General features: G+C 42.4%; 1 protein-coding gene across 9 annotated transcripts in view; it reads left to right on the forward strand.

Annotated features, from left to right (window-relative positions):
• Positions 1-4,937: 4,937 nt before the first annotated feature.
• The window catches only part of thrb (thyroid hormone receptor beta), an 87,115-nt gene continuing 72,217 nt past the window's right edge, over positions 4,938-19,835 (forward strand). For 5 of the 9 annotated variants that reach the window (XM_027024648.2, XM_027024642.2, XM_027024650.2 and 2 more), the window contains exons 1-2: positions 4,938-5,205; positions 13,073-13,145. The gene's annotated coding sequence lies outside the window, so the exon portion shown is untranslated. Of the gene's footprint in view, positions 5,206-6,047; positions 6,234-13,072; positions 13,146-13,614; positions 13,732-19,835 lie in introns of those variants that run through there. The other 4 variants (XM_027024643.2, XM_027024645.2, XM_027024644.2 and 1 more) reach the window with 4 other exon arrangements.

Raw genomic sequence — 19,835 nt, forward strand, 5'->3', positions numbered from 1 at the left:
CACTGTATAACACTCCACACACTACACACACATTTTACATCACTGTATGGAACTCCATACACTACACACACACTTTACACCACTGTATGGAACTCCACACACTACACACACATTTTACATCACTGTATGGAACTCCACACACATTTTACACCACTGTATAACACTCCACACACTACACACACATTTTACACCACTGTATGGAACTCCACACACTACACACACATTTTACATCACTGTATGGATCTCCGTACACTACACACACATTTTACACCACTGTATAACACTCCACACATTCCACATTTTACACCGCTGTGTGGCACTCCAGCTGAACTCTAGATGAAGCAGCTAAATGTCCTCCAGGCTGGTGTCAGGGGAGCTCTGGGCAGGGATGTAGCCATGGCACGCTCAGGTGTTTTTTCCCCTCTTTTGAACCTTTATCTTGTCACCTCCAAGCAAGGGAACCCAACCACCATGAGAGAAACTGGGGCCTTTGGCACTTTTGGTGTCAAAGCTACAGGCACTAAGTAATATTTCTATTCAACATTTAAAAGGTCACTTACTTACTAGATAAAGCAAAGGTAGGACGATCGTAACATCGTGCTTCTGTGAAGATAGGAGCAGGAGCACCCCAGCATCTAAGCGATCTGGATGCTGTCTGTTTACAGTGGAGCAGGGTTGGATTAGAGAGGGGCAGGGAGCTCCAGTGGAACAATGGGAAACCTGCCACAAAGCCCCATGGGAAGCCAGGCAGCAGCAAGAGGGGGACCCAACTCCACTTCAGCACTTCCTTTCTTGTCTAAGTCTCACCCTTCATCAGCAGTGGAATAGATTTGGACCTGAATGTGTGTGGTGAGCATGGGAGCCCCCTGTCTGGTCCAAACGCATGCAAAATCCAAACTGAACCCTCCCCACTAATGGTGTTGATTGGTCTTTATAAAACATTGGCGGACGCATGCACACACAGGATGGTGGAAGGCAAAGGTGATGCAAGCTCCAAACACAAGTTCAGCCGAAGCAGGCTGTACATTTATCAGCCGCTGAGCAAATCAAGTGTGCGTCAGTGTGAGTAGGCTGCTGAAATGCCTGCTTGGTTTCCAGGGTTTCGGCGTGGGTCACATCACTGGCACTCACAAGCCCATGTGAGTTAGTACTCTATTCAGTAGTACCCCCCCCCCTTCATGTTGTTCTTTTCATCTTTACATTTGATAAATACAATTACTACCACTAACAATAGGGCCTGTGCGGAGGGTTTACCTCTATCTGCTACACAGCTCCATAAAATCTGCCAGTGCTGAGTTGTTTTTCTTTTTAAAGGATAAACTGCTTGCCAGTGACTGCTGTTGACATTTTGCAGCTACTCTCTCCATGGTTACCTGTCTGGCCCCATACTTTTACGTGCTTTAGCAGAATTTTCAAATCAGCTACCAGCTAACGAGCAATAAAGATGAGCAAATGAAAGCGAGTAAAAGTCCTTCAAAGAAACTCCGATCAAGCAAAAAACAGACAGGCTTTAAGAACAAAGCCTAAATTGCCAAATGGCTTCTGGAGAGGTTGCAGCGATAGCATCCATGCCTGTGACAGGCAGCTTGGAATCTCGATGCGCTCTTCTTAAAGCGAGTGTGGCAGCTGGCTTGCGTGCTTGAGGACTGACAGCCAGAGGAATGCAAAGTCATGTCTCTAGAGGACACACAGAGGCAGGGGAACTCCGCCTAGTGTCGGCATCAGTCAAATGTGAGGCTCTAAAGAGGAGGTGCAAAAGAGTCGGACAGCCACATGGAGATGTGCGTTTGTTTTGTTTATTTTATCCTTGCATGACATTTTGCCTGTTGGGGGGGCTGCTTGCACCAGCGCACTGCTGGGCCTGATGTGCGGTGCCAGTAGATCGCATTACTGCTTATCACCCACTTGCATCATCACAGAGCAGTTCTTTAAAGTCTCTTTGCTCTAGTATGAACAATCCTTTGAAGGAAGGAAGAAAAGTCATTCATTCAAATGCTTGGTGACCCCCCCCCCCCCCCAAAAAAAAGCTGCTCAATGATAAACATTGCTCTGATATTTTATAACCAGCAACCCCCTTATTTGAACATGCTCAAGCATGCTCTGCTGTAAGCACACTGCAGCTTAAAACTTCAAAACTGTATAAAATGTAATTTTACGATTTTGTAAACATGCAATGGAACAGGAAATTACATCAGTGGCTTTTTGGCAGGCATTGTCATGCAACTTGGCAGTTTTACAAAGCTCAGAAAAGTGCCTCGTGGCTGTTGCTGCCAACCCCTTAGTGGCAGGAGACGTACAACAGGAGGAAAATGGCTCCTGTTTGGTGGCGCCACTGGCTTTCTCGCCTGCCCACTCATCTGAGGGCTGGCCAGTAAACGCAGAGACGGCTGACAGAGCAGAAAGTAGCGGAACAGTGGCCAAGGACCCCCGCCTGTGGTGTTTAGGGAAGCAGTCATGCTCCTTATCCAATCTTCATTTAAAGCGGCGGTTACGTTTGACACCATTTCTGATAATGTTGCTGCAAAGTTCTGTTCTCACGTACGTCATTCTTCTTTCTTCCTTCGCTTAAGGCCTGTGATCCCCTCCTCAAAGTGTGTTTGGGAGAGGTGGGGATCTGGACCTTGAGGTAGACGTTGTCTTCCCCAATGCACACCTCAACGTGGTGTTTGAAAGGCATGAATCTTTGAGCACATTTGTATGGTGGCCATGCACAGAGCCTGCTTTATTCATGCACTGCCAGAATATGTTAGACAGCAGAGTGTCTAACCATCGTCAGCCATCACCGAGATGATTCAAACTCCTTGAGAATTCCCTCATTCACTTAAACACTCTTCACTTGGAATGATCAAGTGTCAATTCACCAGTGTCTTAAAAACACATTGTAGTACTACAGTAATTAAAACAGAACACATAAAACTATATACAGTGTAATATTTATAAACTGTAAATCAATCTACAAAAAAGTCTGCTAAATGCCATAAATGTAAATAACAACAAACAATCACTCTGGACACAAGAGGACTAACAGAAAAACAGAACAAACTAAGGACACTGGATATGTGTATATTCAATGTCCTGAGGCCAGTTTTGCCAAATTTACATGTAGTATTATGAGGTCTTGTCAAATTTCCGATTTGCCAAAGTCTGAAGCACATTAGCTGGACCACAGATTGATTGTAATTTTGTCAAGTTCAGCGGTGGCTGATAGTTGATAATAGAAGGCTGTTGTTATATGTGTAAATGACTGCATGAGCTGAGGCTTTAAGAGATGTGCAGTTTAGCTGTGGAGGCAGACATGCTGTGGGGTCACAGCTCAGTGAGAGGTGAAAGGTCATTAGCCATGCTGTAGGGTCACAACTCGGTGAGAGGTCATTTGAGTAGTGCAGACGTGACTACATAATTGCAATTGACTCACATTGCTTAAACCAAATTCCCCCCCCCCCCCCCACATATTAGTCCTGCACTGTATTAATGCTAATACAACCACTATGGTGGCAGCTGAAATTGTTTTTGAGGTGTTGTGTATTAGAATGCAGAAAAAAGATGAACCTGCACACATAAACGTTGGCTTATGAAACAAAATGGTACGTACACAATTTTTCCTCCGTTGTATGGAAATATGGGAGGAGTTTAAGAGCTCCATCTCGGGATATTGCCAGAAGCCTTTTCTATTATTTGCAAATGAACACTGTCTAGTCCTGCAGTATCGCAGCGTTAACGCTATATAAGGCCTCAACATAACGTGGCAAAACTGAAAATACCAGGCGCTTGTTTTGAGTGCTCACTTGTTTCAGACTGAGACTATTTGCAAGACTTCTTTTACAGTCATGGTTAAGTTTAGCACTAGACTTAATCTTAGTCCAGAAACTCAATTCCTCACATATTCCATATATGTGTTTTGAATTTTAAAATGTTAGACTGGCCTGAGGGACCCTGGTGCAGGGCATCTATCCAGCGGCACAAGTAGGCACACACCTTGCATGCTCTCTGGTTCGCATGTTAAATCCACTTGCTTAGCTTTTAATAAGGGAGGCGGCGAGCCGCGGGAAACAAAGACTCCCGCCAGTACTGGCAGCCGCTCGTCTTTTTGCAACACTTTCCGAGTGTCACTCCACAGCTATCTGGATAGCATCGGTGTGATACGGTGAGTGCACGCCACTGCCCACTTGGAGGAGGCCCAAAGCAAACTCAGCAAAGATGGTAAATGTGAGTAGAGATACTGCTGAAAACGGTGGGGATTTGGGGGGAGGGGTTCATGTGAAATATGCAATTTGGAATGGGGAGACCATTTGCTGCGGAGTTACTATTTTACAACTTCAGCAATCAACTAAAGCTAGGACATTCTGAGACACCATGTACAATACGTTTCATGCTGCATGTATTATACCTACAAGCCTATGTCGCGTATATTCTCATTTTCTCTTGTGTTATGCCTTGGGGGGGGGGGGGGGGCGGCCTTGGATAAAATGTGAAGTGAGCCCTATATGTCTCAAGTTTCACACAAATGAAAGGCGTTATGGTGAGCGGCTGAACTCTCTGCAGACGCTCATGCACTGCGTGCAGCTTACTGTGCAAACAGCCAGGTACCGCCACACATAAATTAATGTGTTCGTCTGTGCTGATGTGGATATCACACTTATTAACGTTCCACTCACGGTACAAAATGCATGGTTCATGTTTAATTTTATTATACTAACCAAACGGAATGATACTTTTGACCCGTTGATATTGTCCAAGAGGAATGGATGTTAAAAATACGAAATAAATACATCAGTTTTGGTGCGCTAGTCTGGGATGTAGATACATTTCCGATTTAGCCTCTTCTGACCGCATGTCATAACATAACAACAGCCCCTAAGATAAGAATCTGATCCTTCACACACACATACACACACACACACACACACACACACACACACACACACACACACAAAAAAAAGTCAGCTGCTCTCTGATTCCTCATAGCGATCAAATCCGAGCGCTGCATTTCTGAAGCCAGTAGGCTTAGCTTTCTCCTCGGGTCCATGTTGAAGTTGATCTGCCCGGACTCTCGCGCGGCAGGGTCATTCCAGGCCACGCGCTGCATACGTTCAGCTTCGTCCGCTCGCTCGCAGGTAGCCCAGATTCTCCCGGTAGGGTGCACGCACACAGCTCCGGGGGACTATTTTGACGGTGTCACGGAAATATTTGTTCGGCAGCTTCGAGGTGAGACATATCCCCTAATGTTGCATTCAAGGTTGTCAGAGCTGACGGGGATCCGAAAAAAGCCCCGTCGTGTAACCTACACTGCGAACGAAGTGCGGTTTGAACTATTGGCGTAACTTAAGCTTCAGAATAAGCCTAATTTGTTTCTTTACGACGTCCCTAGTTCTTAGTTGCAGAAGAGCCGTTTCATGTTAAGATTTAGCCTTTTGTGAGCGGATGTGTTTGTGTGGCGCTTGAGGTGTCAGTTTCGAGGCGGTTAGCACTGAAGGATGTCAAATACTCGGTTTTGTAAGTCTACGTTGTAGCGACTACCATCGCTTCAGAAGGTTATGTTGAAATTAATGAGGGCTGGTGCTGACAACATTCAGCTGCTACTGTCTTAAATGCTTGTTGACAGTGTCATTAAGTGAACCAACAGCGAGTACAACTTTTTCAGAAGTATCCTACCCTATTTCGCTGTGTCTTTAAAATCTACAGCGAAGCAAAGGTCTGACCCACCATGACAGTTATTTTAGCATATTTTCAGTAAAGCCGCTGTTTAAGATACTCGCCATATTTAGCCTCCCGCTGGCTAGCACAATATGTAGGCTTATTTAATCCATTGCTAAACTCCGCTGACTAAAAATAATTATTTCCTGTTGCTCAGGTTGATGTAGGCTGCTGCGTGTATCAAAAAACTACATTTCTCTGCTCCGGCAGTGCAACGTAGGTCAACTCTAGACGCAAAGATAATAGCCCAATTTCAGCCTCTCACATGGGTGCGACAGAAGTGAAACTCGAGTATTAACGGCTTCGCGCTTCGTGCAACACTGTTGGGGAATTAAAAAAAAAAAGCTCGATGTCCCTCTCGTGCCGCCGTACATAAAGATTTCGCAACGTGCAATGTATCAGAATTCTGTGCGATTACAGAATCAGCCTCTGTGGAGGGTAGGCTGCTTCAGGTCAGATGGCTTGCCCGTGTAGCGGTGAAGAGGGAGAACTGAAATCACTTTGCAAGCTGGCTAAGTAAACCAACAGCTGACAACGAAGTGAGTGACGTTTAGCTTGTCAATTTCTGTGCACTGGGTTGCACGTTAAAACCGCGCGTAATTAGTGATCGACTGCAAGTAGCAAGTAATGTGAATTAGTGTTGGCCGTGAAAGACGGTTGGTTGTCTAGGTTCAAGAGCTGAGTTGTTCTTCTGGTCGTGTTCAGTGAACAGAGTGTGCTCACAACAACACTAGCTTATACAGCTGTCAACCGACTTTATTACAGCACGTCCTGTAAGTCCTGAAATAAATTACAGCCTACACCTGCAGCCTCTGTTGCAAAGTTATGTTTTTCAGCGCTTCTTTACAAGCTTGTTTTATCCTCAGGGTTACTTAATAGTCAGACGTCAATTGCACCGAATGAATGAATGAATAATAAGATCCTACAAATAAGGAGTCTTCATAACAATGTTGGGGAAAAAGAAGAATACTTACTTTGCCTATTTATTTGGTCTTGTATTACTTTTCTTTTTACTCATGTAAATGTGCTTTAGTTTAATAGTTATATGCATGACAACTGGATTTTCCTCAGTAATAATTGGCGCTGTCTGTGAGTTGTTCCAGTGGAATTCTTCCACTGGGTTTATGGAATGCCATAGTGAGGGTCTCTCTGGGGTGAGGCACTTATTGAATAGGCTGCTTCTCTCTCTGTTGGTTGTGTAATTATATGAGGAAAAATATTCTTTGTGCAAGGAACTGGTAGAAGGAAGGCAACACTCCTGGTTTCCATAAACTTTCACAGGGAAGCAAATTGTACACAACATCTCAACTGCGTCGTGTCTTGAGTAAAATGCACTTGCATGAGCTCGTATGTTTCTGGCCTGTTCTGATCCGTTGACTGCATTTTATGGATGCAAACTTTCCATTCCCTGCCCTGACCCTTTTCTTTGATGCTCTTAGTAATTGTGGTAGAAATAAACATGGTTTCAAGTTGTAGCACGTGGCCAACTGCTTGCTCACACCACCTGCATGCACACAGCATGTGTACAGAATCGCAACTGGCCAACACGTCGAATGTTTTTAGTAGAAGCCAGATACATGACTAACTGGAGGTTTTTCTGAATTGGAAGGTGGACAGACTTGCTGTTTTTTGTTTTTTCAGAGGAGGGGTGGACGTAGGGCTGCCGGGGCTGAATGAATTTTAATTTTGGATCGGGCGGGGGGGGGAGGATACGAGCTGTTACTTTCCAACGTTAATCTTCTGCTCTTCTACGAGCTTGTCCATGGAATGCTGCCAGAGCAGCTTGTGGTTGGGGAGCTGCAGGTTGGAGAGATCTGAGTTGTTGTGTTTTGCACCCCTCGCTGGGCCCCGCCCTTCTCAGGCTGCCTCTTCTTGGCCTTTGAGTAAGGGCTGCGTTAGAGTGCTGTGAGCTTGATCTCTTGATCCTCTGTTCATGTACACGAAGCATCGAGTGTCGTCTTCTTGTTGTGACTTTTGTTCTGGGGGGTACACCATATGGGCTATAACCTGTAAGCTAGTTGTGCTAGCTAAGTATGCTTTTATAAAGCCCTATTTTTTAAAAACATTGCTTTGGATTGGGGCATTTGCTAAATGCCATAAATGTAAATGAAAATATATATCATAAAATTGGAGCGTATATGACTGGGGTTCCAGTGTTCCAGTGAAATACAGCAAACACGTTGTTATGTTAGTACAGCATATCTATCAAAGGCAGCAGATGACGCCCTATAGAAAATATTAAAATATTTTAAAACGTTTGTACATTCAGTACCTACAGCTCAAGGGCAAATGCATTTAGTTTAGCATGGAATACAATATGTGTAAGAAGTATTTGGAACAACTTTATGCGAAAATATGTCTAAGAATAATTTCTTATGGATGGGGATAGAGCTGTTGGTCTGTTAGGTAGGGACTCTTTAAATAACCAGGGATTTTGTATTGTGTTTTGGTCTGGCCACATAAAATTGTGTAGGGACATGTAATTAACTTTGCCAAAATGAACTGGTGTTCTCGATTAAAACTATAGTAAACATTTTTAAAGTAGAAATACCTTTACCACAAATTCACCGTACTCAGTCTATATATTTCATTATGTCAGTGGCAATATCTATAGCCCAAATAATAATAATTTATTCCACAAACAGGCTATTTGTAATCTAAAGTGCCTAGAACTGGGATGTTATGGGATTAAAAATGAACATTTAGTGTTTTTATTTCACTATGCATTTGTATATTAACACTGAACAACCCATATGAATGGCACCTATAAGCACTAGTGTTGGCTCTTCTCGTCACCTCAGGTGTATTTCACTGCTTTGAATGTTTATGATAGTTGAACTATAATCCAGCTGGGATTGTTTTTTGGGGATTTTCCGAAAGGCTGACCCAGTGAGGTGAAGATGTCTCTTTGAATATGAGCAGTTATTGCACTCTGTAAGTGCCCATTCAGAGTAATAATTCAACACCCTGCAGAAATGTGCTAGTTTTGTTGTTTTTAGCATGACAAAATGCTCTTAGATTCCACTGCTTTCTGCCAAAGCAGCACATGACCACCAGCCGTGCAAACACAGCCTAGTTTACAGGCTGTACGGTAGTGGGTGCAGACCTGTCACTGTACTGTGGAATAAAAGTTTCTGTTGCGGCCACAAAAACTAGACGAACGGGAATTTCCCATCACCAGTGAATGTAGGGCTACAGTGCAGTGATTATTCTTGTCGTTCTGCCGAGCTGTGTCTTTGATTTACTGATGGTTAACATTCAGCTAACCTTTTCACAAGCTCCCAGTTGACCCCCAGGTCTGAGGGACTCTGATGTGCTTTCTGTCGCCAGACCTCAAAATGTGACACACAGAGCCAACTGCTATAAATCGCAGATGCCGCACATTCTCTTGGATTTCTATATTTCTGTAGAATTCATTCATGCACACAGTAGGCCATGGGTCACTGCAGGCTCATTGATGCTGGGAAGATTGTTCTCATGAGGGGATAGAGACCAGATTTATATTTCACCAGCCTCTATTCCAAACCAATATGTTTGGATGGGAAACCGTCTTTTAATTTTCTGTATTTAAAAGCATCTTTACTATAGTATTATAATTTCTTTAAGGCTTATTTAGAGTATATTTATTGCATAATTCTGGGCTATGAACTATTTTAATGGACAATGACCAGTACAGTAATTGAGACTAACTTAATCGCATCTTAGCAGAGTGACTGTTTTGTTGATCTGTTCTTGCATCTGTTCTTGTTCTGGCCTCAGCGATGCTGATATCGAGAAAGGATGTTCTTCTGTTCTGTGCTGTGTGTGGAAGAGGGGAGAGTGGTGCTAGATGGAGTCAGAAACTGTAGAATTAAGGCATATTTTGTTTGTGACATTACCCTGTTAAAAAACTATAAATGCTAAAAACAATTCTTGCAAGTTTTTGTTTATATTTGCCATTGCTTTTCTATAAAGTATGCGTAATGCATGTAAAGCCAAATCATATGACGGTGCTTGTATTGTTTAAGGCCTTTGATACAGGAGTAGCATGGAATTTAGAATCTACCATATAAACCAGTCTGGTTTATATATATTTAGTTTAATTTTGGGGCAGATTTTCATTCAGAATTATAATCCAAAATCTAAGGAGGACTGGGTGGGCAGGGCAGTCACTAAATCTTAGCCTTAAAAATGCATTGTGTGCCTTTTTAGCAGTCTGTATTCCTGTGTCCTGACTGAGCCTTCTTGTTCAAACACTTGTTCAAAAGAAAAGAGTGCCACTTTCTCGCAAATCAGGCATAGTAGCTGTTCTTAGATGTGCCATAATCCACCCAACTCATGAAAAGGTGTAATTGTGTCAACACCTTTGTACATCGGCGGTACCTTCACTGATCAGTGGGCAAGGTTCAGTACTTCTGGCGCTAAAGGCCATGACTCGCAGTTGCTTTGATTTGTAATGCGATGATTCACTCTTGCCTTATTGGATTTGCATTGGGCATAGTATGGCGCAGAGATGTGTATAATCTAATGGTCTAAAGGGCAGGTCTTTGTGTACATGTACTGTGTAGAAGACACTGTGCACGGAATGGATGTAATCCTTTAGAACTACGGTGGATGAAGGTGGAACTAAATGGCAATTGCACAGATTGTGGCTGTATGAGTTTTGGCCAGCAAACTCTAGAGAGTTAAGGTGGGTGCCCTGATGTGGTTATAAAATTATTGCTGATGTAAAAAAAAAAAAAAAAGCTAAACTGTTTCTAAGACCAAGAAACTAAACCATTTTTATTTGTTTGATTTTTCTTTAGTTTCAAGTTGTCCTGGGGCAGTATCATAAATGCTGCAGAATTTTATCACATAGTATCATGAATGTGAAGCAGCATTCTTACTTGGCACCTCATTAAACTGTCCCCATACACCATTGTGTTTGGCTTATGCCGAAATACTATCTGAAGAATAAGTTCTCTGGACTGCATTAGTTGGATGCTCTCACACTGCTACTGTATAAGATTAAGAAAGGTTGCCCAGCTAACTTAAATGTGAGATTGTTCATAAAGAAACTACAAGTTGGGGCAAGAAATCACGTTCCAAAAAGCTAGCAGTATTAGCAACCAAATGAAGTTAGCCTGCTTGGTGGTTGGCTGGATCATGCTTTTAGCTAACTAACAACAAACTAACAACAAATCTAGAAAAGCAAACAGTTCAGACATTTAAAAAAATGAACTTTTATCATAGGATGGTACCATTTGAACGCATTAAAGGCTGTAGCTAACAGCATACTTGTGTGACTGACTGTTGATGGCATCATTCATTTCTCACAGGAGACTATATGGGCAATGCCAAGCGATCCAGTATGATGAACTGGTATCCAGTATAAGACTAAAATAACCTGCCATATGAACCAATGAGGCCTATAATGATAAACAACAATACTTAGTTATTTATTTTCAGCTACCGGCATTGTATTTTGTGTTGGGGATGTATTAGCCAGTTGTAATTGATGAAGAATAAAGAGGGAAGCACAATGCATATGAATCTGTTTTTTCACACTTTAGTTCTAATGCACACAACTCGGGTGGGATAGCACTGAAGGCCTTGATTCAACAATCAGGTGGGATGGATTAGGCTTGGGACTAAACTGCAGGGTGGTAGATTTGCTGTATGCGAGTTACACTCCCGATTGTGAGGACGAGATTCATGTTGGTTTATGTTAATTTATAGTGTTGGGCCCCATTATTAGATATTTTAATCCTTTTATACATTACTAATTTTTGTAGCTGTAAGGAGTATGTTTCATCAGTTCAGATGCTAATGTTAGTGTGACTGCTGGTTACTGTTCAATGCTAGCCACATTTGGTCCAGCTCTTTCTTTAAGCCTGTGTTGGTGAGGAACTGGGTGATGTGCAGGTCTTGTTGTACTTCTCTATACATTTATCTTGGATGGGTTCCTCACCATCTTAAAATCCCTCCATTACGGAATCCAATGGAACAGATTAGGTGTTTTGCCTCCCAGCTTCCTTCTACTTGATATAAATTATTCTGTTTTTTTCTGTGATCCAGTTGGTCTCCCTTTAAGGCAGTAAGTAAGAAGAAAAGGTTTAAAATGCATTCAGGGGAGAACAAGCTTTTAAAGGGACTTCAAACATATACTGTGCCTAGGAAACCTAACGAAATGGTTGTGTTTCTTTTTTTTTAACCTGTTGAGGCAGACATGCTAGTTAAAATGGGCTTTGTTTCTTCCATTCCCTTGCTTGTTTGCCAGCAGTAAGCAAAGCAACAGCGAGCAATTTTGGATTAAGCGCCAGATAATAGTAAACCTGCACCGATCAAAGAACAAGAGGCCAAAGAGGCTTTTGGCCAAACTTTATGGACTTGATCAAAGTAACACATGCCGCTATTCCTTTCTGAAGTGGAGTCTGAACAGTTACTTTCGAGGCAGAAGCCCCACGTAGACGCTGTCAGCTGCAAGTGTCTAATATGAACCACTACACTCTCAGCAAATTCTTTTGCTGTATTAGTCGCCATTGTTTACATGTAAAACAAACCTTCACTACTTTGCTTTGGAAAACTATTTGCAGGTGTGTTTGTGTTTTTGAGAGTGTTTTTAATAGCCTGTCCAAATAATCCACAGTACAGTGACATTGTCACTTACAACTATAGATTTGTAACGCCAGATATGCAACACATCACTGTTACTGTATAGACTAGAGTGTCACAAACGCTGGAAGAGCAGTATGTCTTAAATGCAACCCTGATAGCAAAAAACCTTGCAAACCGCTTGACCCAATCATATCCGTACTGATGGAACAGCACGAACGTTTGGACAGCACATGACATCTGTGTTTTCCACTTTTCCTCCCAAAGGCCATGGAAGCATTATGCATTATCCTCTAACATTTGGCTGTGAGCTGGCAAAGCTCTAGTTGTTGTTATGAGGCTCGTGTTCCTAGGGCTTTGAGTTCCTGACCTTTCTGAAAGTCCTTTTCATTCTCAGTTATTGATATGCAGCCAGTGCACTGATGGAGCTGTCAGCTTGCCAGTCCGGCGCCATCGTGGATTTGCACATGGCTTTGAGGAACCCACTGTTTCAGACATGCTGTCTCATCCCATATCACTCTTCTTTGCTATCAATTACTAGGCCTATACGCCAGGCTTCGCTCTTAAGGCTGTTTTAAGTGAAATGGACAAAGGGAGGGAAGAAAACCTCAGGCCCGCCTACTTGGGTGTTCTTTCAACATTAGAGCAGAATCTCCACATAATGTCATGCTCTCTGGCTCTTCTCTCCAATCCCCCCCCCCCCCCCCGATTGGTCTAAATATCTACCTCCTATTCTTTCACTCCCCATTTCTGTCACTGAGGTTATGCTGGACTCTTAATCTGCCTTCTTTCACTCTCTCTTCAGGATTCACACAACCCCAAAGGCGACCTGCTTCACGTTACCTTTGAGAACGCTGTTTAGGTAACACCCTAATACTGTAAGTGTTCTGTTATATTATTTTGGTTTCATCCGTCTTTCTCTCCATTTTTTTTTGAGTGTGTGTGTGTGTGTGCGTGCGCGTGCGTGCATGGGTGTGTGGTCGGGGGGCGGGTGATCCAGCACCTGTAAGCAGCCAGGAGTCCTCGGGCCCTTGGATCAGTTTCTAGAGCATGGAACAATCAAATCACTCACTATGGCCTCCATTTCTCTGCAGCCAATAAGGCAGGAAGGCCCCACGTCATCCCCCCGGTGCCACCTTTAAATGCTGTAACACTTCATAACCTGTTTACTCCCTGGAGCTGCCCTGCAGCGCTGATGGTATACTCCCCCATAAGTGCAGTGTGTATGCAAATCTTTGGGGACACATGGCCAAGGATCTCTTTAAAGGCACGCTCACTGGAGTGGACGCTGTGCTTGGGCACGGTTACCATGCCCTTCTCACACACCATGCTTTTGTTTACACCCAGCACCATCCGTTCCCTGCGTCCACCGGCGAGTGATGCTTCTGCTTTGGTCAAACATGCCAGTGTGGAGATGCATTTCTGGAAATCGCATGAAATGCGTGAAGCAACATGTTGCACCAGGTAATTGGGTGGCATGCATGCGCTTGCAAACAGAAGATGAAAGGAGTATTAAGCATGGCCCTGGGGTTTGGACGCTGCACATTGGAGGCACATGCACCCTAGTCAAGATTTTTATTTATTATTTTTGCTGTTGAGCTTTTATTAGAAAATCTGCATTGTTTATTGCCACTTGTTTTTGATTTGGGGTTGGTGGAGGGTGACGTCAGGATCACTGCACACATGGGATCCTCAACGCACTGGTAGATTGTGGTAGAGGTCTAGAAACAGCCGTATACATATCAGAGAGTGTGCGTTCGTGTGTGTGCGTGCTGTGAGTTCGCACTGAAAATCGTTTCATCCGTGTCCAAACTGAAAAGGCGGATTGGCAGACGGGTTGAAGTTGTGAGGCTTCTCCACTGCTGTTAAGAGGTGCAGAGACTATGTCATGATGATATATCACTGATACTGTCACTGCAAAAAAAATAAAAAATCATAGACTGCTAGGCTGTAATTCAAAGTGTATGTACTGGTGTACTGATATGGAAGAAACCACATTGCTCGAGCTGGGGCATAAAATGGTGCCTACCAGGGAATGACTTTCTTGGTGGCGATACAGACATTGCCGTATACAGCCAGTGCTCTTCTGTTTGGCCATAATTGCACTTGCATATTTGAGAGTTTTAAGGCCAGTACAGCTGGAACAGCCTTTTCCTAGGTTGAATGTAAAAAAAACCGAACAAATAAAAAAAACAACCAAGGCTAACTAAACTGTGATTTTGCCTGAAAGCTGCTGGGTATTTAGTACTTAGTATTTAGTATTTTAGTACTGGATACCCATGTAGCTCTGATATGAGCATGAAGAAACCAGTAAAGGTTGGCTATTGTGACCAATCCCAGCTGACCCCTTCCACAGCCAAGTCTTGATGGCGTTCTCTTTGGACAGGATTAATCAGCATTTTGTTGATTGTTTAATTTAGCTAGGGAGAATACTTTCATTGTGTTGACATTTGGCAATCAAGCAATTATTACATTTACAAAATGATTTTTACAATAACAACCATGGTAACCCAAGGTGAACACTGGTTAAAATGACATTAGCTTGTAATTACACTGGAAGGAGAAGTTATAGTCTAGTTAGCAATCTTGCTGAGCTGGTTAATTCACTTACTGCACTCATTGACCCCATGGTGCTGCATTTTTAAATACCTAAATTCCAGCACTAAACATTTTTCTGCATATAGGGAATTTGAAAATGAACATGAAATAGTTGATTTGTCATGGGCGTGGCTTTAGAGTTACAGACCATGCAGAAACATCCTCTGAGTTACCTGTAGACTTGCCAGTGATGTTCAGTTTATTTACAGCATCATCTTCCTACATCTTCATCAGTGTGTAAGCATGCCATTTTAATCATAAACATGTTTGACAATGAAACAAACACAAAACAATGAATGAAGTGGATCTGTACTGGTTTGAAGTGGACTACTGAAAAATGTCTGCTGCAGCTGTAAAGGTGAACAGAATGTGCGAGAACATGCAGAAACGCATCACTACCTTCAATTCAGCATGGAGGGGTAAAGTAATCCCAGGTAAACTCTAACACTGAAGTGGTCTGGTTTTTGTCAGGTCTCAACATGAAATGCAATTAATTGCCTGGCTGTATTACTGGTGATCTTGAAATTATGCCAAATTGAAGTTATGTTTGCACTGTCTGTAACTCTACAACCAAGCATTTACATTTATGACATTTAGCTGATGCTTTTATTTGAAGAGACTTACAATTATGACTGAATACACTTTGAGCAATTGAGAGGCAAGGGCCTTGCTCAGGGGCCCAACAGGAGTAATTGGTGATGGTGGAGTAGCCTTCTAATTACTAGTAGAGTGCCGCTACCACTGAGCTACCACTGTCCCATTTGATAAATGAACATCATAAACCCATTTTAAATTAGACTCTTAGCCAACCTAGGCCACGCTCAGTGCAAATGCAAACTGAAATCAAAAACTTGATATTGCCAAATACTTGGGTATTTAGATGACTAAATTAAAAAATACGTATTTCATTAAAAAACTTTGTGGTTTTGAGTTTCACAGTTTTTATGCATGTTATAAAACCCAGAGTGCCTTGTGCCTTCTCAAGAAAAAGATTAAAGGCCAAAGTCCTTGCTCCTCGAATGATGAACTTTAAGGCCCGTTGCTTTCTCAACCTGTAGTTTCTTTGTGCATGAGATACCTGTCATTATCTACATAAATGTGGCAGAGCGTGAGTGTAAGGTCATAAGACTGAGTTGGCTTGCTAGCAGTAGCTAAATGTTGTTTCACATGCTTCTATGTCTTTTTCTATCAAATTGTATTCCTCAAGGTCCACACCACTGCCTGGTCTCTGTCTTGACTCTGCTCTAAAATGAAGAACCATCATAAAGGTCTTGGTAATTAGCTGAAGGGTTGACTTGGAAGTGTGCCAAAGTAGATTGCATGCTGAACACCTCCAGGAACGCAGCTGGGCACATTTTAGCAGTGTTGGAATGGTCTGTGAAATGTTGGAATGCCAGCCATTTGTTTGTGGTTGGCATGGTGCCCTGATAGCTGTGCTTGTAATGCCATAGGTTTTATAACACATGTAGGCTTACTTATTCTCAGCTGTGAGGGATAGATTCCAGGTATGATGTTTATACTGGTATCTCTTTCTCAACCTGTGTGTCCACAGCCATAGCACAGGCCTCTGTCATGAACTGGATTGGCCAATAACGCTGGTCTGTCCGAACGCTGCCAGAAACAAGGTGCGTCATGACAGTTAGCCTTCTTGGGTGATGGGTCACAGCTGTCACACACACACACACACACACTGAGCAAACGAACAACAGAAGCAAACTGTACACTGTATAAAAACTGAAGTCTTTATATCTCAGAAAAGTGGAACTGAATCTGTCCCTTTCCCTTCTCTTTTTTCACTTCCCCGTCTTCTCCATCTCTGGTCTCTCGCCCCTCGGGTTATAGTTTTCATGTATTTTTGCCGCAAGCAAACCGGGCCTAACCGAACAGCCGCCTCCGGAAACCTGGAACCTTGTTTTGAACTACTCGCAAATGTCCTCCAAACCCGTCTCAGAAGCTCCCGGAGTCCAGCCAGATGTGTTCTTTATGATGAGGGCAGTCCTCTGGCATGAGTGCCCTCTGAAATGACGTATCTGCAGTCATGTACGCGGCCATGGTACTGTACAGTACAGCAGTACAGCAGAACAGCCAACCTGGAGCCTCTTCATCTGGACTGACCGGGCCAGCAGCCAGCAGTTCACAAGTGCCACTCCACCGCTCTTAACCTTCCGTGAGCAGATGTGCTGTTCAAGCGAACGCTGAGTAACGATCTCACGGGCGCTCGGAGGTCCAGCATGTTGTATACAGTGGATGGAGTATTCCAAGCAGTTCTTCTGCTAACAGAATATGTATCATTCTGAAGGAACCCTGGTGTGTGTGTGTGTGTGTGTGTGTGTGTGTGTGTGTGTGTGTGTGTGTGTGTGTGTTTGGTTTTTTGTTTTTTTTTCCCCCTTCTTCTTCAGTCTTCCTGATGTATAGCTGCCATCTTTGGCCCTGGTGTGTGTGTTTGTCTTGCTCGCTCAAGCAGAACCACAGTGTCAGTAAAGAAACATATGTCTGCTCCTGCAGCGGTACCTATTTAAAGTGCTCAGGGCCCCATGAGCACAACACCACCATCACCAGACGTTTTCATGCTTTACCTTATCTTGATGGAAGTGCAACAGGGAAATATCCTGTTGTCTGCTTCTTTTATTTTTAGCATCATCAATTTTTTACCATAGGGTCATACAACTGTAGGTTCATACGTATACTGGTATATCTGCACAGTTAATAAAGGCTGGTATCACTGGGACTCATTGAGTTACATAATATATGGTACCTTTCTGTTTTTCACTGCATTTATGATGACCATATGTCCTGACCACAGATGCACCCTGTTTCCTAAGTTTTTTGCCTCCTCAAAAGTAGATGTTCTCATGCTGTATTTCTGCCCTTAATTGGTGGGGACACCCCTTCTGCCCACCCCAGAGACACCAGTGGTTATGGTTTCCTTTTCTTTGCGTTGGTCTGTAGGAAGGCTTACTCCGGTGATTCGTAATAACATACTGGAGAAAGTTGGTGGTTTTGTCCCACACTGTACATATGTGCAACCATGCGGTGGAGTACTCTCTAAAAGCCTGACTACTTATTTGAGCACTTAGTAAAACGTTGTAGTTTTTATTCAGTTGATGCTTATTATCCAGTAACACTTTAAACCATAGCCAAATCATTTTATTTGCTTTTTAAAAAAAATCCTCATATGAATTTGTAATATAACTTTCCTGATATAGCTCTATCACAAACCATTGGCTTGTTTTTTTTTTATTTATTTATTTATTTTTTTGTTTAATTAATTAATTTATTTATTTACTTGCAATGCCCTTTTGTTCATTGAAATGGAAACAAGTAATGGAAATGAAAACAGTTTTAGCTATTATCTCTTAATAGCTGACATGTGATGGGTGAATCAATTAGTGGGGTTCTCTTTGTTTTAGTGTCACAACTGCTTGTGCTTTATCTCTCGGAAGGACTTCTGCTGAAACATTTTTTTTCCCCAGCCGTTTGTAACAGCATCAAAGCATCTTTAGCAAATCCATTATTCCAGCGTCAAACTGCAGCTGAATTGTAGTGGATTCAGACCCTGCTGTCTGTCCTCAGTTAGTAAAACTATAGACACGTCAGTCTGCTAATGAGATATTTACGTATTTGAAATCCCAGCATCATTAATAGCTTCTGGAAGCATTTAAGTGGCAATTTAAATGATATAGCAAGCTGTTTAATTCACTTGATATTGTGAAATAGTAGGCTATTATATTACAGCATCTGAAAACACTTTTGAATAGTATTTTATACTGAACTTTGTGTTTGAAGTATAGTTAATTTTCCCAAAACAGATTAATCATTGAAAGTCTGTTGTTCTTTCTAAAACAGCTAAACAAAAAAAACATGTTTCTCTGAAAGGCTGTGGAGATACAGTTTTATAGTAAGACCATGACAAGAGCATGTTCATGTATACCCTCAACTTTTTTAACAATTTGTACCGTCATTAACCTGTTTATAACCTGCACATAAACGATCATTTTACATTTCATATAGTAAACTTTTACTATTACCCTATTATATTTACATTTCCCCAGTAAAGACCCCTAGTTTGATTGTCTCTGATGGACAATTGCAGACAAAAATCAAATCCCTGGTGGTTGGAATTTCTATTCTATCGAGTATACTCCAGTACATGATTCTCTTTAGCTTCAAGAAGAGAATAGACCTACAACATGTTGCAGTATTTATGGATTAATTTGACTTAATTAATCAGTCATAACGAGACCTTTATCTACAGAGAAGTTCAAGGGCTGGCAAAGAATTGAAAGAAAAACCGGTGTTTACCATGTGGAGTGCTGAGAATGCCCAATTGCTTGCCGTGGGAAGGCCCACCCAAAGCTAATTTGATTACTTATGAAGGGAATTGCAACACCCAGGGCAAATAAGTGAGAACTTGTTTTTGTTGATGAGAAGAGTGTAGGCTGTTATTTAAAGGTGACCTCTGCTCCTCATCGCTACACACACGCCCACTTCCCTTTAGCAAAGTGAGCTGGTTCAGCTCTGAAGTCAGTCCTGCTCAAGATGTAGCTCGGATGACTGAAACTTCAACTGCTCCCTGTTGGCTGCAGGTACTGAGCCAACTGTCGGTTTAGGTTAACAATCCACTTTTATGTGCAGCTACAGCTACAAGCGTTCATTTCATGTTGTTGTTGTTGTTGTTGTTGTTGTTGTTGTTTTCCATCTTCTTTACTTGTTTATATCGGAGAACACAGGTTGTTGCCTAGGAACTGAAATGATGAGGTGGTTGCCAATATTTGCTTCACTACCATGCTTTTGTTTATTTCTAGATTTATTTTATTTACGGATTTCTTCCTCCAGGCCATGTTAATGAGGTTGGCGATATAATGCAATTCTAACGAGCTATTGGTCAAGGGTGAGCAGGGAGTGAGCTGCAAGGCTGATGAGACACAACTAACAGAAGGTTGATAGAATGATTGCACGGATTCAACCAA

The sequence above is a fragment of the Electrophorus electricus genome, chromosome 4 (assembly GCF_013358815.1).
Source record: "Electrophorus electricus isolate fEleEle1 chromosome 4, fEleEle1.pri, whole genome shotgun sequence".
Lineage (NCBI taxonomy): Eukaryota > Metazoa > Chordata > Actinopteri > Gymnotiformes > Gymnotidae > Electrophorus > Electrophorus electricus.